We start from the raw sequence: 24899 nt of genomic DNA, 5'->3' as shown, positions 1-24899 counted from the left end.
CATTCTGACAATGATCTTGGAAGAAATAGATTCTAGAAGAACACTGCCTTGTCTCAGGAACAGACATCCACCCCAGATCCTGTGGCCAAACTAATCTTCGAAAATATTACTTTGTACGTTTACTTTGGTCATAAGGTTTTGGGGTTTTCTACACTTACAGAAAGAAAAAATAAAACCCTAAGGTTGCCATTCAAAGTCACCAATTTTTCTCTAACTTCTTTAGTCTTATTCCCTCCCTCCTCCTGCCACCTCCCTGAGTCCTCAGGAGCAGCAGATTGGAGTTTGATGCCCCACTCTGTTACAGAATAGAGGCGCTACCTTAGCCAAGTCACTTTACCTCTCAGAGTTTCAGTTCCATCTTTATTCTTTAAAAGGAGACAGTAAAATTTGTTCTCTACTCCTCTTAGGTCTGAGGAGAGGCTCCAATGAGGCCAAAGATTTTGTAAATTGTACAATCAATAAGCCACCTTACAGGATCTGCACCACCCATAATTATCTATGCTTTTTTCCATACACATTTCTCTGCCAAGGCATTTCTCCCTTTCTGCAACGCACATGCTCCCTTTTCCCCCATCTATATAAATAAGAGCTTGTCTTTCTTCAGGGCCCAGCTTGAGCCTGACCTCCTAAAAGACGTCTGTTGTCCTAACTGTCCTAGCCCTCGAGAATCTCCTGCCCCAGTGACTTGTCATGGTTTCTCTCATTTGGCACTTGGCCTTGGCTGCCTTTATGTCCTCATTCCTCAGTATCTTAACAGTTAGCTTGTAAACCCCTATGAGTGAGTCTCTTAGTACATTTTGGGCTGCTATGACAGAGTACTCAAATCTGGGTAATTGATAAAGAGCAGATTTTTATGTCCCTATAGTTCTAGAGTTTGGGAAGCCCAAGATGAAGGTGCCAGCATCTGGGCAGGGCTCTGTTGCTGTTTCCTCACATATTGGAAAGCCGAAGGGCAAGAGAGGGTGTGCCCACTCCCACAAGCCCTTTTTATAGCGGCGTTAATCCATTCTTGAGGGCTCGACCTAAACACCTCCCCAAATACTTCCCAACACTGTTTCATTGGGGATTAAGTTTCCAATACAGGAATTTTAGGGGGCACATTCAGACCATAACAAGGAGAGATTTCATTTTACACTAATTTGTACTAATATATAACACTAAGATTCACATTCAACTAGCACTTATTGAATGCCCACTGTGTGCCTACTCTGTGTCAAGGGCAATCATAGATACATTCTCATTTGCTGTCTCCTGTACCTCTCATAAGAAACTCAATACTAATTCTTCACATTTTACACAAATAGAGACAGAGGTTCAGAGGAGTTAACTCTTCATTGTTCAGCATCTCACAGGTAGTAAGTGGCAGGGCTGAAAACTTATTTCAGGACAGATTTCAAAGCCCATGTTCTTTCCACCAAATTATGCCATCTTCTTTATTAAGTGTCAACTGATCCTAATTGTATGATGGTAGGTAACTGGGGCATCAAATGGGGTCTCTAGTAGCTCAGAGCACTAACCATCTGGACCTGATTATAATTGACCATACGGATTCATATCTGACTATTCATCCTATAAATATATTTCTCTACGGCTTTTATTTTTTACATAGTTAAGCACATAAAAAGCAAGAAACACAATGTAGAATAAAATGTATAATTCAAACCTTAAATGCCCTTCTTATTATCAGTATAATTTTGGTTACTTTTACATCCTTGTGTCCCAGTTCCCTGAAATGAAAAATGAGAACACCGTTACCAACCTTACATGGTAGTGTGAGGATTAATTGAGATGTATAAACTGAAATATACAGTTGTTATAAAAATTGTGGGAAATGCATAGGAATCATGTCCAGTAATAGCTCTCTAATTCTAACTTTGTGCTTGTGCCAATATCAGGTGAATATTCCTTGTAAAATCTCTGAATAGAGAATATTCTGGGCAATAAGAGGGCACAGAAATTTTTATAGAGACAAAAATGGTAAGAACTACTTACGAAAAACCAAACTCTTAGAAGAAATCTGTAAAGATTTGTAAAAAACTTGTATTCTATTCTACTTTCTGTTACTAAAGATTCACAATATAGGTTTATATGTTGTCTAGGAGGCTATAGAGGCCATTCTTCAATAGGTTAGATTTACCTACATATTTAACATTACTAAGTACACATGACTAAGTATGCCATTGGCAGAAAGGGGTGGAAGAGACAAGGGAAGGAGAAGTCACAGTGATAAGTGATATTTTCTCTCTGCCTTCAAAGTAACTCATATTTTAATGATGTGGCCAGCCACGTAGAGTACTTAGAAACGAAAGGAGTCCTGTGGACTTGGAGAGGAAGAAACTTTCCACTTATAAACACAACATGGGACCAGCATCAAGAAGAAATGTTTCCATTACAACACATGGTTAAATTGCTCTATAATTTTATGTTTACCTGCTTCAATTTTTAAACAATTTATATCAAACTCCCATAGAGATAACTCATAGGAGCAGAGTAAATCCAGTTCCAATAGAAATGCAGAGACCAGACTTGTCTACTTGACCTCCGTATTAGTCTGTTAGGGCTGCCATAACAGAATTCCACTGACTGAGTGGCTTAAACAATAGAAATTTATTTTCTCACAGTTCTGAAGCTTGAAAGTCCAAGATCAAGGTGTCAGTGGGGTTGGTTTCTGGGGAGGCCTCTCTCCATGGCTTGTGTGTGACAGCCTTCTCTCTGTCTTCACATGACCTTTCCTCTGTGGGCTCACATGCCTGGTGCCTGGTGCCTCTTTCTCTTCTCATAAGGACAACAGTCCTATTACATTAGAGTCCCAACTCTGTGACCTCATTTAACGTCAATTACTTCTTAAAGGCCCTAGCTCCAAATACAGTCACATTGGAAGTTTGGGTCTCAACATATGAATTTGGAGAGGACACAGTTCAGTCCAGGAGAGCCTCCTCCTTATCTCTCACATGGTCTTTAAGGTGTTTTCCAGAATCCCTAAGAATCTACTAGGAAAAAAAAAAAAAAAAAAAAAAAAAACATGAAAATTGCTAGTCCATATCATTAGTAATAACTTTCTCAAATCATATCAAATCTCATAATGGAATGACCATTGTTTCTCATTGTTTGCATTGTTTCTCATTGTTTGCATTTCTTTCTTCTTACTTAATCTAAGTCAGAAATGAAGACAGAGAAGTTAGGACATATGAAATTGGATCAGTAAGAGATCGTTGACTTAACAAAATGTACCCACTTTGAAGAACATTTTCTCTGGACTTGGCTGGACTGACCAGGTCCTCACAGCTTTTAGACTCTATGATGTTGAGCTTTTCCACACTGTCTGCAACACCCCAAAAATGTCCAGTGTACATCGAAAGAGGTGCGAATGAGTTCATTTCACCTTCCTTTCTAGGAGTTTAGGTCAAACTTCTTTATTGGCTGGAAAGAAACATATTTTTTGACTTACCCTGAGCATCATCCACTAAAATAAGACATTACAGAAAAAAGATGCTCAGTCTTGGTGAAATGTCTGTTTCCAAGTATACATATACCTTCACAAGATCTCTCTCTTTCAGTCTCTCTGCACACCGCCTCCACTGTCTGTCTCTCTCTCTCTCTCTCTCACACACACACACACACACACACACACACAGCTAGAGTCTAAGGCAATATTCAACACATTTAGGAAAAAACTGGCTAATAAGGAACTCTCTAAGGAGACTACTTAGCTAGTTTTTACCTACTCTGGCCATGATAATTTTGACTATTCAGTAAGTCTCTAACTATACAAAATAATACTTGAAAATTATTTTTCCCAGAATTTACCAAAATAATAATATGATTTGTTATGGAAATGATAGTGGGGTGGGGGGGTACTCCAGGAGGAAGACACAACGTAAACAAAGCTGAGGAAACAGGAAACATAGGAGGTACACAAAGAACAAGTTTTAACTTTGACAGAAAGAATTGAGGATGACAAAAGGGAAACAATGGTTTTTTAAAAATTTGCTTTGAACGAATGAATAGAGTCAGATCATTAGGGGCCTAGAGGCTAGGATAGGCAGTTTGACTAATTTTTTCTAAGCGCCAGAGAATGATGGAATGTTTTGAGCAAAAGCAGTATGCCTGGAACTCTGCTATAGGAAAATTAACACAGTGGGTATGTGTGGCATTAATCAAAGGAGGAAGAAAAAATTGAGGAAATCACCTAGAACTCTAATGGAAAATGTTACATAAGAGTTAGAAAAGCAGGAAGCAGCAAAGTGTCAGTGGAACCACAACACTGTGAATTTTAATATTAACATTTTCCATCTATTTATTAGAGACCTGCAAGGTCTCTAGTACAAAGCAGTTTATCATTTTGTTGAAAAAATGAACCTGAATCATGTACTCTGTAAGATAGATGTATAGAAATGAACCCTGCAATCTGTTAAGTGAGCTTAGGTAAATGCCCAGTAACCATATCTTAACACACTGTACTCCACATCCTCACATACACAGAGGCAGTAGGAGTTAGTAGACAAATCTTGACTCAGGAACTATGCAAAACAAAAACACAATGACTCCCACTCAGCTGTGCTAGGGACGTCAGGGGTTGATCTGAACAAAATAAATATCCCACTATCCCACAATCACAGACAGCTTCACACAAAGGCAAAAGAGCTGATTGCTGCCACCAGGTGATTCAAGAAGTTCTAAAGTGCACCATTCTAAAAATCTTTTTCCTAACAGCCTGCATGAAAATGTCACATTAAACTCCTTAAGGGAAGGCCTTTGTGAAAAACCAAATCCATACCAAAGGCAGGATACTATTTATAAATGACACTAACAGGATACAGCTACACCTAGGCAACGTTTTGCTCAAGACAGCCTGTGGCACAACATTAGGGAAAGTAATCCCAACTAATCTAGGAGAGGGTCGATAGTCACATCAAGAAATGGCCAGTTACACATTTAAAGACGGGGATTATATTTGAATGTAGTGTCCAGTGTAGCTTGGAAAAAGTGATTTTTTTTCAAATACCGCAAATGGTGTTAGTATATCAGAGACCCATTTCCAGGTCTGTTGATCTTTTTCCATTCCTTAACTCTCAGTCTTTCATGTCTATGTACTTTGGATGGCCCTTGTAAACAGTATTTATCTTAAGTTTATATATATATATAGCCACCCTCATAATCTTTGTCTTTCAAAAGGGGAATTTAGTTTATTTACATTTACCATAACAATTATTTATTTCAATTTATTACTATGACGTGATTGTGTACTTTCTGTTTGACAGGGCTTTTCTATGCTTCTTTTAATTTTTTTTTCTTGCAGACTTTTACACTGATTATTTCTCTCATTCAGCTTTTCTCTCTACACTCTATCACATTTTGTTTTTTAGTTTTTACTCTAGAAATGTAACATGCATACTTAGTTTTCCAAAGTCCTAATTTTATTGATAACTTTATGCTTCTTCTTATCACTACTCACCAAATTTATATAGAGTAAATGTGTTTTCATTTTCCACTGTTTTAACCCTGCTAAAACATTTTTGTTTTACACTATCAATGTTTATTTATTTTGTTATTAATTATTATTGTCATTTATCATTTCATCTTATAACTCAACCTTTGATTAAAGATAACTTCTGTTGGCCGGGCATGGTGGCTCATGCCTGTAAGCCCAGCGTTTTGGGCGGCCAAGGTGGGTGGATCACGAGGTCAGGAGATCAAGACCATCCTGGCTAACACGGTGAAACCCCATCTCTACTAAAAAACAAAAAATTAGCCAGGCATGCTGGTGGGCACCTGTAATCCCAGCTACTTGGGAGGCTGAGGCAGGAGAATGGTGTGAACCCGGGAGGCGGAGCTTGCAGTGAGCCGAGATGGCACCACTGCACTCCAGCCTGGGCAACAGAGTGAGACTCCATCTCAAAAAAAAAAAAAAAAAAAAAAAAAAAAGATAACTTCTGTCTTCTTGAAGTTCGGAATTTCCTGTAATAAGCATCTCTTGGTTAACTCAGATTTTGTTTGAAGATAATTATACTTAGCATTTATTGTTGAAAGACATTTTCATTGGTTATACACTTCTGAGTTGATAAGTATTTTCCCTCAGTATATGAAAAACGTCATCCCACTGTCCTCTGCCTTCCATTGTTGCTATTCGGAAGTCAGCTGAGTGACTTACTAGTATTCTTTTGTAGGTAGTCTTTTTTCCTCTGGCTGTTTTAAATATACTTTCTGAGTCTTTAATGCTCTGGAATTTTACTATAATAGGAATTTTACTCCAGTTTTGGCAGTATGGATGTAGGTGTAGATTTATTTTCATTTATCCTGTTTGAAATTAATTAGGCTTCCTGAATGTGATAATTTTTGTCTTCTTCAAGTTCTTGAAAATTTCCAGCCAAAATTTCTTTAAACACTTTCTTTCCTCATTCTCTCTTCTCTTCTTCTCTGACCAAATATTTGTTATATCTCACTCTAGCCATGTCTTTTCTCCTCTTATCTACATTTTTTCATCTTTTAGTTTCCCTATGCTGCTTCAGATTCAGATATATAGTTTAGTTTAATTCTCTCCTCAGCTGTATCTAATGTGCTATAAAATTGTCATTGAATCTTTATTGTAAATGTTATTTTCCATTTTTATACATTTCTTGGGCTCTTTTTCAAATTTGCTTGGTCATTTTTATAGTCTGTTCCTAATGAATATTTTAATATCCTCCTTCATTTAAGCTTATTTTAGTAAATTGGATTGCTGTTCATGAAATATTCATTCTCCTCTTTCCCCAAACATGCAGGAGTTATCTCCTTTGCACCACTGATATTGGAGTTGGCAATGACTTGCTTTTCCAATGAAATGTGAACAGACATGATATATGCTGTGTTTGAGCAAAGTTTTAAATGTGCTTGCATGACTTGGCTGGTTCTCTTGCACTACTGCAACCCACCATAAGAAAAGCATGCCTAGTGTAGCTGCTATGTCTTTTACCTGAGTCCCAAAATAAGAAGCACATGGAACAGACCTAAAACCAACCTTCAACTTGAACTCGAGCTCAGAAAATCCCATCAGCTCTCATGAAAACCAAGAAAAGCCATACCCTACCTACAAATCCCTAGCAAAATATAATAATTCTTATTTTGGCAAGTCTCTGAATTTTTAAATCATTTGTTAGACACAGAAAACAGGTTTATGCTTATGTGTTTATTTTATATTCTCCCTAATAATTGTAATATCTGAAGTGTTTTAGGTTCAGTCTGATTCTTTTATCTGTAGTTTCTGCCAGCTGTCATGGTGTTCATTGGCTTCAGTGTTTTTTAATTTTTAACTGGGAATTTATATTCCTTGAAACTAGATATTTATTGAGCCTAGTTCAAGGACTTCTGCAAAGAGTTGTGACATTTGTTTCTGTCAAGCATTTTTGGATACTACAAATCTAGGACACTTTTAACTTTTAGTTATCAAATTGAGAAGTTGTTGTTTGTTTTGTTCTGTTTTTAGCAACTCAGGTGGTGTCAGTTTTGGCTACACATTTCAATCATTGCTAATTTTAGTTAAAATTCTTAGGATAGAGAGGTTTTTCCCCAACAAACACAAAAGATTAAGACATTCTCCTTGCTGTCTTCTCAGAGTTAGGAAGTTTAGACTTCATCAAATGATTCACTGCAAGACATTCTCAGTTATAAGAAGGGAAAACTCCTCATATTAGGCTTGATCTCTTGTCCATGATGCTTTCAAAGCCATGCAAGTTAAGGTTACCAGTGTTTGTCAGTTATCTTCAGAGCAAAATCAGTAAACAGAGCTACGCTTATCTTTCTGAGTTCCTATTTTCATGTTGATTTTCACATCCTTCCTTTCTTGATAGCTAATAAAGACTCACATAAAACCTGTAGCTTCTAGTTGTTTTCAGCAAAAGGGTCAATTAGGTTATCTAATCTGCCATGTAACTAAAATTGGACTGTCCCACTTGCATTGTCTTTTGTGTATTTGTTGAAATATCTCATCTTCAAATGGCCTTATCTCTTTTCTTTGTGTTGTTCAATTATTCATGCAACAACCATTTATTAAGTGCACACAAGCATTGTGGTACTTTTTAGGTTCTGGAGCTACATAAGCAAACAATGCAGATGAAATCAGTATACTCATGTGCTGATAATTTTTGGGGAGTTTTTAAAAATTTAATTCTGTACTATAATTTTATAAAATCCAAGGAAGAAAAGGGAAATAAACATGAGTGACCAGTAAGTGACTGTTAACTAGAAATTTCCCCAAATGCTATTCAGTTTCTACCTCTTTTATTGAGTTTAATACATCCTGTTTGGTATTCACGTTCTTATGTACTTGTTAAATACTCACGAAATATTTCATTATAAAAATGAAAACACTTTGTTACCTTTGATTAGCTAAGAAAATGTTAGGTATCATTAATATTTCAGCTGCTACTACGTTATAAACTCAGCAGAGGCATATATCAAAAAGAGTATATCAAAATTATCATGTAAAACAACACTTTTCATTTAGCAGATGTTAGAGCATTTTTTTAAATTAAAAGGCACCACTGACAAGGTGAGGTAAGGCAGAAACATCTGGAGATCCATCATACATTAGAATTGGAGGGACCAGAGCAGAGACTGAACAAAACACCCTTAGTTTACAGATAGATCAAATGCCAAGACCAGAGAAGTGAAACTACTTACCCAAGGTCTTATAGCTATTTAATAACACAACTGGGGAACTGGGGCCAATATTTATTTTAGTATACAGAAATACAATAGAGTTTTTTTAATACTAATTTAGCTATTGTGCTAAAATATTTTATTATTTCTAATATTTTGCCTGTAAAATGCTTTTGAACTTCCAAAGTAGATGATCAGATCATCTGCAAATAATGTAGTTTTACTTCCTAATTTCCAGTCTTTGTGATCCTAATGTATTTTCCTTTATGGGTTATACTGCCTGGAATTTGAATGCAAAATCTTTAACTAAAGAATACTAAATTCATTTTTAGTACTATCAATTTTCAATGCTATTATTGGTATTGATACTATTATAATAGGAAACACCTATATAGTAGTTACTATGTTCCAGGCACTATCCTTTGTCCTCACAACAACCCTATCATTCTCTCCATTTTACAGGGAAGGAAATTGAGGAAGTACAAATAATTTAAGTGACTTCTCTAAGGTTATACAGTTAGTAAAAACAGAGACAGAACTGAATGTTGGCATTTTGGCTTCAAAGTATATATTCTTGATCTTTAAGTCCACTAGATTTATCCACTTTATTCTAAATTTTGAGAGGCTAAAGAAACCTATCAGCCCAAATATTTTATCATACTACATAATCTTTCATATTGTCTTCTCATGTTTTGAGGTTGATTTTGTAGCTTGCTTTAAACCCCATAAAGACTGGAGATAGATTGTTGTTTCATCAGTAACTTTATTATTCAAAGAAGTTCTAACACAGCCAGAGCATACATTTCAGTTATATTTTACATGTCTGCATGGTAGCTAAGTTATTTGGTGAGAATTTTTCATTTTTAGTTCCTTAATATATTTGAAGACCTTTAAATATGAAGAGAATCTAGAATTGTTCTATAGACTTCAGCCAAACAAAACCTCTTACGTACAGTAAAAGGATACATTTCCAATATAATCCTTTTATTACAGAAATGACCACACTCAATTTTATTAGTGTGTTTACACATTTATTTCTGAGACAATGATTTTTCTGGGGGCCTGGGTTATATCTTTCATGTTTCATCCTTGATGTCTATCATATAGTGCCTGGCATATGGCAGGTACTCAATAACTTTGCTGAATGAATAAAAGGCAATAACCCGTGGCACATTTATAATTACCCCTATTTGGCAGATGATGAAAAGAAGTTTACTAGAATTCATGTGACCTCCAAGGTTACAGAATTTGTCAGTAAGCAGAACCAGGACTCAATCCTCGATTTTCTACCCAAAGCCACAATTTTTCAACTAAACCACAAAATGCATAGAAAAGGATTTACTGTATATATGAACAGCTAGTCCATGACTAAAAATCTTGTGGCTTCCTGTGTCATTTGCATAATAAAACTAAAAGTATAAAGAAATAGAATGGAAATACTAAACCTTATGTCAAATTTATAAACTGATCTCTAAAACCAGTTTATTTTGTAAATATAGTAACATATGTCAGAAAACCGCTCAGCCTTCTTTTTCTACTAGTAAAGTCTTTATTTTTTTCTCAAAAATGACATCTTTTGCCAACTCTGAATATGACATAGTGTTAATGAAAATCTATGCATATAAAAATTTCAAATTCATACTTACATGAGAAAATCATGAAGAATTGGAGATACACCAAAATAGCAAAGGCAGGCTAAACTTGGTCTAATTTCAAAGCAGAAGAAGTAATCAAATCCCAAGAAATTAAGATGTGTATGTATAATTTTATTCCTGGCAAGAGAAATGGTCATAAACATATTTTATTAGCATGTGGAAGAAGTAAGTTGATCACATGGAACCATCATGGGTTCACTTGGAATAGACTCTCTCAAACCTCAGGATAATACCATAGAGAAAGTGAACCTGACATGTAACATGATCTCTGACATGTGACAAAATATCCCAGAATCTGTCGTGTAACAAAGTCTAATGCCACATTACAAAGCCTCTCATGATACACTTGTGAACAAGATGAGGCCTTTGGAATTTGCTATAACATTGAATAATAGTTGGTGCTATAACTGTTATTAACACCATAATAATACTTGGTGGTATACAAGCAGTTAACACCAAACTTATTGCTGTTAACTCCTTGTTGTCATAACCATTAGGTCAGTGGATCAAGCTTTTCCGGGAATGAAGAGAAATAGTGAAGAGGGGAAGGAATTTTCAAGAAAATAGCAAAAATGTCAAGTGAAACTAGCTGCTTCAGGGACTACATCCAGAGGCACATCAGTTCAAAGCAGTTCTAGATGAAATATCAAGAATCAGAGAAGTATTACCTTTGAGGACTGACAGGGTTGCAGCTTCAGAAGCAGAGAGGGGAAAAGGTGAAGATTTCAACACAGACACGTATCCCACCCAGACACAAGTCACAAGAGAAAAAAAGGCCAGTTGCATCCACTTCCTCCCAACTCTCATCCTAGAAAACTGCTGTAGTATTAAACAGAACAGTCACCTCTCCATAATAAAGAAAACACTATGCTGATCTCCATACTCACGAATCTAACTGCCTACTCAAACATCTAGACCTCTATCCTCATATCTATACTGATGTATCCAAGTGGTTACTCAAACATCTCCACTCGGATATCTGGCAGGCATCTCAAAACCAGTATGTCCAAAACTGAACTCTGCTTTCCCCCTGAAACTTGCTCCATCCACAGTCCTTCCCATCACAATTCTAACAACTTAATCTTTCCAGTTGTTGATGTCAAAAACCTTGAAGTCATGCTTGACATTCCTTTCCTTTCATGTAACAGCCAATCTGCCAGGAAATCCTGTCAGATCTATATCCAAAATGCACCGAGAATCTGGCTAGTCCTAATTACTGTTATCATCCCCAACCAAAGCACCAAAAACTTTTCTTGGGACTCTTACAACAACTTCCTCGTAGATGTTCCTGCATCCAGGCTTGTTTGCCTACAATATGTTCTCAGTACAAGTGCCAATGCGATCCTTTTAACACTCGAGTCAGAGCATTTCATTCCACCGTCCACTTCAACAGCTCTCCATTTCACTCAGAGTAAAAGCCCAAAGTCCTACAAAGCCTATAAGCCTACATGGCCTGGTCCCTCATTAATTCTCTGATTTCCTATTACTCCCAGTCACTGACTCTGCTTATTGCCAAGATGCCAGTCTCACTCCCACTTCAGGGCCTTTACTTCATTCCTTCTGCCTGGGATTCTAGCACATGATTTTCATGACTCACTCCTTCACCTTTAAGACTTTTCTCAAATGTCACCTTCTCATTGAGGCCTCCTTGGTCAGTTTACTTAATACAACCATCTATCCATCCAGCTCCTGAACATCTCTTATCTCCCTTGTGCCTCTACTGTGCTTTTTCCCATAGTAATTTTGACCTTCGAAGAAAATACACTTTTTACTTCTTGATTGCTTTTAGTGCTTACTATCTATCTTCTGCTAGGTAAAGGTCCACGAATGCAGGATTCTTTTTCTGTTTTCTCAATGGTGTACTACAAACATTTAGAAGGGTGCCTGGCACACAGTCAGTGGTCAATAAATGCTTGTAGAATTAATGCATTTTAGAACTTTTCCACCTACACCTTGTCCCAGTACCCAGGGGTAAGGCAATGAGAGAGCTGCACTCTTTCACCAGGACAGAGAAATTCCTAATACTGAAGAAATCCAAGCAAAAAAGACCAGGACATGAGAACAAGGCAATTCTGGGCTAGTTGCCAGCTGAGAGCATCAGAAAAGCCCTTTAACCCTTTGACCAGGAAGTGCCAATTCTTTCTATACAGGGTATGATTAGAAAGATATTTATACAATGCCTGATTGGTTGTTCCTTGGTCTGGAGGCAGGGAATCCTACACTTGCAATTAATTAATACTCCTTCCCAATAACTGAGATGAAGTAAGGACCCAACCAGATTTGGCAATATAAAAGATGATTGATTTGTAATCCCAGCACTTTGGGAGGCCGAGGTGGGCAGATCACGAGGTCAGGAGATCGAGACCATCCTGGCTAACACGGTGAAACCCCATCTCTACTAAAAATACAAAAAATTAGCAGGGCGTGATAGCGAATGCTTGTAGTCCCAGCTACTCAGGAGGCTGAGACAGGAGAATGGCGTGAACCCAGGAGGCGGAGCTTGCAGTGAGCCGAGATCGCGCCACTGCATTCCAGCCTGGGCAACAGAGCAAGACTCCGTCTCAAAAAAAAAAAAGAAAAAAAAGATGATTGATTTGTGTGTTAATGGTTAATGTCAACCTATTTCCATTCAGCTTTACTTCCATGAAGAGACATTGGCACACTCACACAAGATGAACTTAGAATGTTCTAAAAAATCTCTCATGACCACCTACAGTTTTCCTAGGGAATTTCTAAAGACTTACCTCTATGAGCCTATCTCTATGAGCCTAACTCATCACTTTTCCTAGTTTCTTCTCCCCACATTGGCTATGTTCCTGGCTGCTTCTTTCTTAGATGCCCTTGGGCACTGGCCTTGTCTGTTTTAGAACAGGACCTTGTCATCTCTTTTCTTGGATAGCCTCTTAAACATTACCAAGAGGAACCACACTATCCTTAAATCATCCTGGATATCTGAAATTCCACCTTGTCATAATTGTTCCACATCCAGCCCCAACTGGATGAGAATAAGAATTTGACAGCCGAGAAGCCATATTCCAGTGGTTTCTACTATCTTTTAATTTGGTCCAGTCCCTTTCAACATCTTCCCTCAATGACTTCTATAATTACATAAATAACATGTTTGTCAAATTTTTAGGTGACAGTTGATAAAAATATCTAATATTTTAGATAATAGACTCAAGACTCCAAAATAACTCCTGCAATTTAATGAATAGGCCAAAATGAATAAAATGCCTATTTATGGAGATAATTAGGCCAGCGTGTGATACATAGTGGCATTCTATAAAAGTTTGCGGAATTATAAAATGAATAAATTGATGCAGACTCTTCTACTGAGATTCTAAAAATTAATTGCACATGTTCAGGATGAAGAATAACCTAGAATAAGAGCAGTTTGTGAGAAACCAGATTTACAGGTTTATTGCATGCCAAGTGCCTTATAAGTCAGTTCTGTCAGAAAATAGGGCCATTGCTGTTGAGAGCACACCAACAACTAATGTGTCAGTTTGTGAGCTTCACATTTTTTAATTGATATTGACAAATTTGAGAGATACCTGAGAAGAATCATTGCAATATTGAAAGATTACATGGCTTATTCATTCATTAGGTAATCTTGAATGCCTATTCTGTGATGAGTCTTGGAATAGTCATTAAGGATAAATGGTGTTCATATAAGGAGTGACTGATAAAATGGAATATACTGCATATTTTATTATTATTAATATTAAAAAGAATATTACAGCATTTTTAGTTAATATATATTATTGGTATAATATATTATAATAATACAATAATTACTATAATAAATAAAACAATATATTATGATTTAGCAGTATATTATTATATGCCATATTATGAATATGACAGTATTTCATTTTACTCCATGTTATTAACAAGTAGTAATATCATATGCATAAGTCCATTTTATATGACAATCTTTCCTGTATCAGAATTCCAGTGGAAGCTAGAATGTAACTTTCATGACAGAAAGAATCCTTTATTTCATATAATTTCCAATTAAATAAAAACTTTAAAATATTTGAGACATAATCTAAATGGCTGGGCACAGTGGTTCACGCCTGTAATCCCAGCACTTTGGGTGGCGGAGGTGGGTGGATCACCTGAAGTTAGGAGTTCGAGACCAGCCTGGCCAACAAGGTGAAACCCTGTCTCTACTACTAAAAATACAAAAATTAGCCAGACACAATGGCAGGTGCCTGTAATTCCAGCTACTTGGGAGGCTGAGGCAGGAGAATCGCTGGAACCTGGGAGGCAGAGGTTGGAGTGAGCAGAGACCGCACCACTGCACTCCAGCCTGGGCAACACAGTGAGATCCTATCTCAAAAAAAAAAAAGATATATATATATATATATATATATATATATATATATATATATTTGAGATATAATCTAAATATGGAATCCTTCCAAAATTTTGCAATTTTCCTGAATCATTATAATTCTCTTGTTTATACTTTATTTGATGGTAACTCTTTTGTATGCACCTCTATTGAGTTGTTCTGAAGTGTTCAACCCACTTTCATTGTAACAAATCTGTCCTTTCTTAGTAATATTTTATTAGCTTATACAATATTTACTGAAATTATATGTCTACACTAAGAACTACAACTGGCATAAATGATTTGGTAACTAACCCAAGCGACTCTGAAAACATACAGCTCCACTCACTGGAGCACAAGTACCTGAAAGTACTAGCTCCTGATATTGATCAGAATGTTTTACAGAGGGAATGAGGGACAGCATTTAATCCTCTAAATGTGTTAGTCAATTGGTTAAGTGGAAGCTGGTTAAAATAATTGTAACTGAACACGGGACCCAATCTTCTTACAGATTCCAGAGTTTTCTCTCTAGAAAATGTACCTCAATATTATAGTCCCCTCCTGAAAGCCCGTTAATGGCCTCAAGATAAAACCAAGCTCCGTGGACAGAATGATATTTGAGAGATGAAATTTAACTTGTCAAGGAACACTTCCCTTCAGGTTATTTTTGATTGAGTTCTGAATATTTTAGAGGAAAATATTAATTATGGAAATAATGGAGGCTTAGATTGATGTTTCCTGCTCCAAGGAGAATTCAGATTTGCCTTTGGCAGTGGCCAGGGGCACTAGCAATGAAATTTCACATTAGGCCATTTATAGTGATTGAGTCCCTAGGACAAAAGACTATTTCTGGTTCACTGTCCCATCTTGAGTGGAGGCCTTAAGGTCCCCAGTTGAAAGCATGTATGGTTTACTGTGGATCCCCATCCACAGTGGGTCTTGGACTCACATCTCATCCTCTCAGTTGTCTCTTCCTGGATTTGCAGGTGTTTCTGGGTGACAAGCTGCTATACCTGCCAGGCTCACCCTTCTGGGTTTTCTTCTCCCTAATCTGACCCTGTGATTCTTCAATGCAATGAGAATGTTTTTATTCCTTCAATCAGATAAGACTGTTTAATATTTTACCCACTTAAGTGTTGATTTTCATCACTTATTCCTGAATTATTGAAATCATCCCACCCTTATTTCTTCACAAATAAAGAAGAATGAGGCCCCCCATTTGAGACCAGAGGACCAAAGCATTATGTCTGCCTTTGTTACTTACTAGATATGTTACCTTGGGCAACTTTCTCATAGTCTCAGTTTTCTGCAAAACAAACATAAGAATTTTATTCACTGGTGTATGTACAATTCTTTGAGATGCTGCATGGAAAAGCATTGTAAACTGTAAAGTATAACTAACTTAATATATAATTACATTAATATGTGCTCCTAAGCAATATGTGTGTGTGCTTTAATTGGTTATGATACAGTGTGCAGATTAATTTATCCTTTGTCAATATCAATTTTTTCAGTCATCTGTTTATTTTATTCACATTTATTGCATACCCGCACTGTGCTAAAACTGCTACTGGGCCTTGTTGATACAGAAATAACACAAAATAATGCCTCAATCCAACAAAATTCTGAAGGGCTTCCTCAGCCCCTCCATGATCAGCCCCCACTCCCCCAATTATACAGTCTCCTGCTACTCTTAGTCCCCTGTTATAACTTAACTTCAGGATATTCATCACAATTTTACTTCTATTTTTATTTTGTATTATTTGTTAAATGTCTATTTCATCCACTAAACTGTAATACCTTGAGAGTCACTAACATGGCCACATTATAATCTGTAAAATATTGTTAAATGACATGAAAGAGATAAATGAATGGCTAATCATATGGAGTCTGCAATGTCTGGTAAGATTTGGTAGGAGATAAAACTAGAAAGGTAGATGGGGAACAGTTTGTGACGGGGCCCTTAATGTCCTGCCGTGTAATCAAGACTTTATCCTTTAAGCAGTGAGGAACTGTGGGAAATTGAGATAATAGCATGAACAAAGGCAAGAAGACACAGACATTCAGCTCATTAGAAATGTTGCCTCAGGTCACTGACTTAGAGAAGGACAGATAGAAACACCCAGTTTCTTCTTTCTTACAACACATGGGCTCCTCGATCTGGTGAAGCACTTTGCATCACCTGATGTTGTAAGATATTCTTCTAAGAACAATAGCACTAATTGGGATCAAAACCCTGGGGTGAAGTCCATCTACTGAGCCAAAGCTGGGTGGCAGGAACACTGCAACAAAATTTTTATGTGTCAATGTAAAAATTATCTTTTAAAAAAATCATTGTATACATATTTACATCTATAATTATTTCATTAGACTAGATTGTAGAATGAATGAGTCTCCTTAGGAATTAAAAGGGTGCATTCCACCACACCTTTACAGAATTATTATACATACTTTAATTTTGTCTTCGCTGGTTTCATACATTAAGTATCCTTATAGGAGCCTTCAGGTCCTTTGCAGCTCCAGTGACTCTAATTCAGTTCACTGAAGTTTCTACCATTACTCTTTCTACCCAATGAGACCAAACAAACAGAAAAAAATTGGTTCCTTCTCCCTTTTGACAGCCCATGAGATATCTGAGGAGAGTTCTCATGTCCTGAGACTTCTTTTTACCCACAAGAGTAAATGCCTCCAACTAAGGCTATTTTTCAGACACATACAAGTTTATAAAAAATGGACCAAAACTTTTTGTAGAAAAATTTTAAGTTTGAACATTGGGAGTTCCAGAAAAAAAAAGGCTTCTGTCCAACACTTTTCACTGCTGGCTATATCATAGTTCCTCAGTGGAATAAAGAATATTCTGTTTCCTAGTAGAATGGAGAATTGAAATCAGGGCCTCTGGATAATAACAGTAACAATTACAATCATAAAGATCATAGCTTACATTTGACTGCTTGCTGTGTGCCAGGCATGTTTCAAAGAGCTTAAAGATATTCTCCCCATAATTTTCAAATAATGCCATGAAGTTTGTACAAAACTGCTCTTATACAAAGTTAAATCCACTTGTTTCAAAAATAAGGAAAGGGAGAAAGAAAAAGGATAAAGAAAACCTATATTCACTAAGTCCTAATAGGCTATGCTATGTATCCATTTTCCATTGTTGCTATAACAAATTACCATAAACTAGTGCATAAGACAACAGAAATTTATCAACTTACTTACAGCTCCAGAGGTCATACTCCAGTATTGGTCTCACTGAGGTAAAATCAAGGTGTCAGCATGACTGCATTTTATTCCGGAGGTTCTAAAGGAGAATCCATTTCTTGCCTTTTCCAGCTTCCAGAGGCCATTTGCATTCCTTGACTCAGGTTCCCCTCTCTCCATCTTTAAAGCCAGCAACAGCAGTTTTAGTCCCCTCACATTGCATCTCTGACACTTCTTCCATCATCACATGTCTCTCTGATTATGGCCAAAAAATATTCTCCATTTTTAAGGACTCATGTTATTAGATTGGGCCCACCGGATAATCCAGTAAAACTTTTCCATCTTAAACCATTCAGGAAAACTTTGCCATATAAGGTAACGTATTCACAGGTTCCTACAACATCTCTGGGGTACCAGTATTCTGCATATGATGACCTATATATGCAATTCCATTTATTCTCCCCAGGAAATCCTCAAGATAATTATAATAGTTATTTATTGTTGTCTAACAAACTACCTCCAAAATTAAATAGCCTAAAATGACATTTGCTTTCTCACAGTTTCCTCAGAGGGTCATGAACCTGGGTGAGGCTTAGCTGTGCTCTCTGTTTCAGGTTGTCTCACATGGCTGCAACCAAGGTTTCTGCTTAGGCTGTGGTCTCATCTGAAGGTTCAGCTGAGGATAGATCTGCTTTCAAGCTCGCTGCATGGCTGCTGGCAAGATTCAGTGTCTTGTAGACTGTTGACTGAGGGCCTCAGTTCCTTCTAGCTTTTAGTCAGAGAGCATCCTCAGTTCCTTTCCATGCAGGTCTCCACATATGGCACATTCCTTCATCAGAGTGAGTAAGCAGAGAGAAAAAGTGTCAGGAAGGTGGCTGTCATGGTCTTTTATAATCTAACCTCAAGAGTGCCATTCCATCACTTTTGCCATATTCTATTAGTTAAAAGTAAGTTACTAGATCAACAAGACCAGCCCACATACAAAGAAAAGAAAAGACACCATGGAGTGACCATCATGAGGAAAGATCACTGGGAGCCATTTAGAAGCAGTCTATCACAGTATTTGTATCATTTTGCTATTGCTGCATGACAAGTCACCACAAACATAGTGGCTTGAAATGAAAATTGTTCTCTCTTATTCACGTCTGTGGGTCAACTGGGACACAGCCAAACATCTCTGATTCAAGCTACAGGTTCCCCTATGCTTGACTCCTTGCTGTGGAGTGAATGCAAGTTTGCTTCATTGAAGTTCAAGCTGGGGTGCCTGCAAAATCCTAGGGCAGTTCTTCTCACAGCAATAGCAGAAGTGCAAGAAGGAAAGAGAACCATGTGATAACTTTTAAAGCCAGGATTGAGGCCTATTGCATGCTTACTTCCCTCTTCCTACCCCCAGATACCCTACTGGCCAAAGTAGGTCACATGCCTGAACCCAAAGTAAAAGGACCAGAAAGTATATTCTGCCTCTAGTGGAAACAACTAGTCACAAGGTAAAGGTCAAGGATCCAGGAAGAGGTGAAAAATTGGGGCCAAAAATTCCATCTCTCACAATATTATCACTCACATTTTACTGATAAAGAAATTGTGGTGCAGAGAAGCTAGCTGACTTGCTCAAGGTCACAGAACTCAAATTCACATTTGTCTTACTTCAAAACCCATTCTTCATTGTTTTACACCACCAGGACTCAAGATACATTCTCTCTGAATCATTTCCTTCTGAATAAAGGAGTTCACAAATTGGTATCTAAAAATTCCTTTTGCAAACAGTCATCAGAAATTTCACTTTGCTCTTCTGCCTCCTGTTTCACTTTATCAGCCTAAATTCGTAACATGGGCAGGAGCGTGGAGATAAAATAGGCTCTGAAAATGAGAAAATGGATTTTCTTGCCATGCCTTTGCATTACAAATGGGCCCAGTCCATGGCAATCATGGCTGCACCTGGAACAGTGCACAGGCCCCATGAATAATCCATGTTCCTTACACACTTGTCTCCCTGCGGTGCTGACTCAGCAACTGCTCTCCTACTTTCTGCAAAGTAAAGACAGCATATAGGTCAGATGAAGTCTAAGAGTGTAACCACTCTGAACATTTGGTTGAATCCTGAAGGCAGACAAGGGACTTAAAAATTTCATTAGAATTTAACTAGACTGTGATTCTTCCCTTCTCAGAATTTCATTTCTTCAGGGTTAAGTCCAGATTTCATTATCTTCAGGGTTAAATCCAGACTTCTTTATATGGCACACAGGAGCCATCATAATTTGACCATTGTCTACCTGACCAGAACTTCATCCCCACCACCCATCCCCTGCCCTTGAGCTTGACCCCTTTTTCCATCTCCCTCATCTTCAACCCCAGCTATACCAAACTATTCGTATTCCCCAAAAAGAAAACACATTTATCTGCAATCATTGGCATTTGTTGGTCGTTTTTCCTAGAAAGCTCTTCCTCCCCTTGGTCACTAATCTAAATTAAATTTCTTCTTTCAGAAGTAGCTCAGGGGCTCCTTTGCACAGAAAACTTTTCCTAATCTCACCCTTACCCTAACACCCAGCTCACTTGGGGTTAGGAGTTTTTTGTTTGTTTAGGAAACATTTTGTGCTTTGACCATAGCCCTTCTCAACCTATATTAAAATCACCTATTTATTTTTCAATGTCACAAACACTGAGCTCTTTGAAACTAACAATATTTTGGCTCTGAATGCACATTGTTCTTGGCATGGTGCTCAGTAGTCATTACATGATTGCAAAAGAAAAAAAGGAATGGGAAGGGAAAAGAAGGGAAGGGAAGAGAAGGGGAGAGGAGCACAGGGAAGGGAACAGAAGGGAAGGGGAGGAGAAGGGAGGAAAGGGGGTGGGAGGGAAGGGGACGAAAGGGAAGGGAATGGGAGGAAAAGGGAGGGGAGGGGGAAAAGGGAAGGAAAGGGAAAAGAAGGAAAGGGGAGGGGAGAGAAGAGGACAGGAGGGAAGGGGGAGAAGGGAGGGAAGAGAAGGGAAGGGAAGGGAAGGGGAGGAGAGAGAAGAGGACGGGAGGGAAGGGGGAGAAGGGAGGGAAGGGAAAGGAAAAAAGGGAAGGGAAGGAGAGAAGAGGGGAGGGAATGGAAGGAAGGAGAAAGAGGAAGAATAGAAAAGAAGTAGGGAGAGCGGGAGGTAGGAAGTCAAAAAGGTAAGAAAAAGAGGGAAGAGAGGAGGGAAGGAGAGAAGGAAAGAGGGAAGAAAGAAAAACCAAGATCATGTTTGAGAAGGTATTTTGTAAATTTCACATGGCCTTATACAATCAGGAGCCCTATTCGTTTCACCTGGAATAAGCTAACGTACAAGGCTAACTACTCTTAGGGAAAGCCTGTTTTTCCTTAAATCCTTTGACTCCAGCAGATCAGACCCACCTACATCTTCTGTAAACTTAAGTGAATGAACTTTGTAAAAAGTGTTGCCTCTTAGCCAGCTTCTCCATGTGCTCCAGTGTAATCAATAACCAATCCAGAGAGCAAATTAATGTTAAATACAGCTTGAAGAATGGCAGAAAAAAAAAAACAGTAGGGAAGCATTAGCGGAGAGCCTTCCCAGAATTGTAGTCTCATGGACTGCAGGTTGGTTCAGAGATTATCGTAATCTGCAGGATAGGAGTGCCCTCCAGAAATAGAATTATCATACCTGCTATAAAAATTGTGCCCCTGAATTAACACAAACAAGAATTTCCAGATAATAGTTCCAAATGCCAATTGCTGCTATTTTCGCTTCAACACCATAACTGACTGAGTGTGATTGCTTGATGGTTTTGAGGCGGTCTTTGCACCCTAATAATTGTACTTTCCAAATTCCACCTGAGGCATTACCATACCTGATAAGGCTCTTAACTGATATTTTTAATATAATGGCTTGGAACATACATCCTTGGAAAGAATAGTTCATACAGAAGATAGATCAAATATGTTCTATGATTATTCTTTATAGTCACTATAATAAGTGTTTCTTTTACTTTCCCTCCCACCACACATCCCCATAAAGTCAACAACTTTATGGCATTAGGCTTCAAAGAGTTGCTAAAACTCTGGAAGCTTTGCTCTTCTGAGAAAAAAATCTTATTTCATTATTTTCCCTGTAAAATCACCATAATATTTAGGTGGGGAGGGGATATGCAGTTGTTATGATTTAGAGTTGCTGAGCTTCTGACCCTTGTCCTGGCTAAAACAGTGTTTGGATTTGAGTAGAAATAGCAATGAACCTAGAGCAACTTATTAGCTGAAACTCCGAGTCTCAAAATTTTTTCATTTATAAATAGCCCAATGAAAATAACTTATATTTCACTGGCCTGTTGTGAGAATCTAATGAAATCTGATGGATAAAAAGCAAGGCAAAAACTAAGCTATTCTGTGTTGTTGGGGTATTATGAATGAATATTATTGTTATGGCCTAAAATTGGTTGAATAGAGCCAGAAAACAGAGTAGATATGGTGCATTAATCTACTTGAGCTACCATAACAAAATACCACACACTGAGTGGCTTAAATAATAAAAATGTATTTTCTCACCATTCTGGAGGCTGGATGTCCTAGACCAAAAGTCCAGCAGAACTCAGTTTCTGGTAGATGCACTCGTCCTGGCTTGCAGACATCCCCTTTGTCTTCACATAGTGTATTAGTCCATTCTTGCAGTGCTATAAAGAAGTACATCAGACTGGGTAATTTATAAAAAAAGAGGCTTAATTGGCTCATGGTTCTGCAGACTGTACAGGAAGCATGATGCTGGAATCTGCTCAGCTTCTAGGGAGGCCACAGGAAACTTACAGTCATGCCAGAAGGTGAAGGGAGAGCAGGCATGTCACATGGCCAGAGCAGGAGCAAGAGACAGTGAAGGGGGAAGTGCCACATACTTAAATGATCAAATATCATGAGAACTCACTATTATGAAGACAGTACCAAGGGGGACGGTACTAAACCATTCATGAGAAACCTGCCTCCATGACCCAATCTCCTCCCACTATGCCCCACCTCCAATACTGAGGATTACATTTTGACATGAGATTGGGTTGGAGGCAACATCCAAACTGTATCACATGGCCCTCTTTCTGAATGGACACAGACAGAGACACGTTCCAGTATCACTTCCTCTTCTGAAAAGTGCACCAGCTCTATCAGATTAGGGCCCCACCCTTATGACCTCATTTAAACACTACCATCTGCTCATGGCCCTATGTCCAAATACATTCACATTGGTTGTTAGGGTTTCACATATGATTTTGGGGGTGGGGGCAGGTACAAACATTTCTTCCTTAATACGTGGGTTACCAAAAGGACTACTTTTCAAATGTTATCTTTTTTTATCATTAACAGAAATCACATGCGACTTTGGATTAAAATTATTATATTTTGGGCTGCTTTAAAATGCTAACTTTTGGGGAATGAAAGGCACTGGGGTCTACTTGAGGGTGGAGGGTGGGAGGAAGAAGAGAAGCACAAATAATAACTATTGGGTACTGGGCTTTACGCATGGGTGATGAAATAAGCTGTACAGCAAACCCTTGTGACACGAGTTCACCTATGTAACAAACCTTCACATGTACCCTCCCGAACCTAAAATAAACCTTTTTTTAAAAAAAAATGAAATGAAATGTCAGCTTTTTAGCCAACAAACATATGAAAAAATGCTCAGCATCACTAATCATTAGGGAAATGCAAATCAAAACCACAGTGAGATACCATCTCGCACCAGTCTGAATAGTTATTATTAGAAAGCCAAAAATAGCAGCACGATTTATAATCCTTTGGGTACTGGTATAATCCCAGTAATGGGATTGCTAGGTCAAATGGTATTTCCAGTTCTAACTTAAAGTATAATAAAAAAAAAAAGAAAAGAAAAAAGTCAAAAATAAAAGCTGTTGGTGAGGATGCAAAGAAAAGGGAATGCTGATACACTGTTGGTGGGTATGTAAATTAGTTCAGCCACTGTGGAAAGGAGTTTGGAAATTTCTCAAAGAACTAGAAATAAAACTATCATTCAACCCAGCAATCATATTATTAGGTATATATTCTAAAGGAAATAAATCATTCTGCCAAAAAGACACATGCACTCATATGTTGTTCACTGCAGCATAGCACTATTCACAACAAGAAAGACATGGAATCAACCTAGATGCCCGTCAATGATGGATTAGATTAAGTAAATTTTGTACATGTACACCATGGAATACTATTCAGCCATAAAAATAATGAAATCATGTACTTTGCAGCAATATGGATGCAGCTGTAGTTATCCTAAATGAACTAAGACAAAAGCAGAAAATCGAATACCACATCTTCTGACTTATAAGTGGAAACTAAACAATGGGTACATACAGACATAAAGATGGAAACAATAGACACTGCGGACCCCAAAAGGGGAGAAGAAGGGAGAGTAGAAACGGTTGAAAAGCTACCTATTGTGTACTGTGTTTACTATTTGGTTGGTGGGTTCCATAGAAGCCCAAATCCCAGCATGGTGCAAGATATTTATGTAACAAACCTGCACATGTACCACCTGAATCTGAAATTTTAAAAATTTTTGAAAAAATAAAAAATAAAATGTCAGCTTTTCAAAGAAGTCTCCTCTGCTGCCCACTCAGGACCAATCCCTACCCCCTCCTTGCACCTGCTGGAACCCTTCTCTCCAATAGTACTTAATTCATTATCGTATGTCTGTCTCTCTTAGGAAGAATGAAGATTTCTCTGAGTCAAAAGACATGTTTTTCTCTCAATTTTATATAAAACCATATTATCGAGGATTCTCAATACTATGTGGTAAAAACATGAATATATTTTCCTTTTTTGCCATTAACACCTTCAGCCACATTCTGACAAATCATCCTTTCCAATTTCTTTGCAATATCTTAGGTAGATTTTATCATTTCTAGTCATTTTTCATTACTAAATGTACAACTTAAAACTTTAATCTCGAAATTGATTGCAAACTCATCCATTCCCTCTTTTCCCAACAGAAGTCTTGTGTTGTGATGCTGGCTTATCAGAATAAAGGATCAGAGATGAGGCTGCATAGATGCTTAGCTATGAGATTTATGCAGGCCAACCACATGGATT

At 37.7% G+C, this 24899-nt stretch overlaps 1 long non-coding RNA gene across 1 annotated transcript; it reads right to left on the bottom strand.

Moving 5' to 3' along the window:
- Nucleotides 1-2432: 2432 nt before the first annotated feature.
- LOC134731937 (uncharacterized) lies at nt 2433-18238 on the bottom strand. Its single transcript, XR_010114663.1, has 3 exons — nt 17851-18238; nt 10284-10409; nt 2433-2987 (listed from the first exon to the last, which is right to left on the bottom strand). It is a non-coding gene; the product is annotated as an uncharacterized lncRNA (long non-coding RNA).
- Between the last annotated feature and the right edge of the window lie 6661 nt (nt 18239-24899).

The sequence above is a fragment of the Symphalangus syndactylus genome, chromosome 19 (assembly GCF_028878055.3).
Source record: "Symphalangus syndactylus isolate Jambi chromosome 19, NHGRI_mSymSyn1-v2.1_pri, whole genome shotgun sequence".
NCBI classification, from domain to species: Eukaryota; Metazoa; Chordata; class Mammalia; order Primates; family Hylobatidae; genus Symphalangus; species Symphalangus syndactylus.
This window is presented reverse-complemented; position numbering and strand designations above follow the sequence as displayed.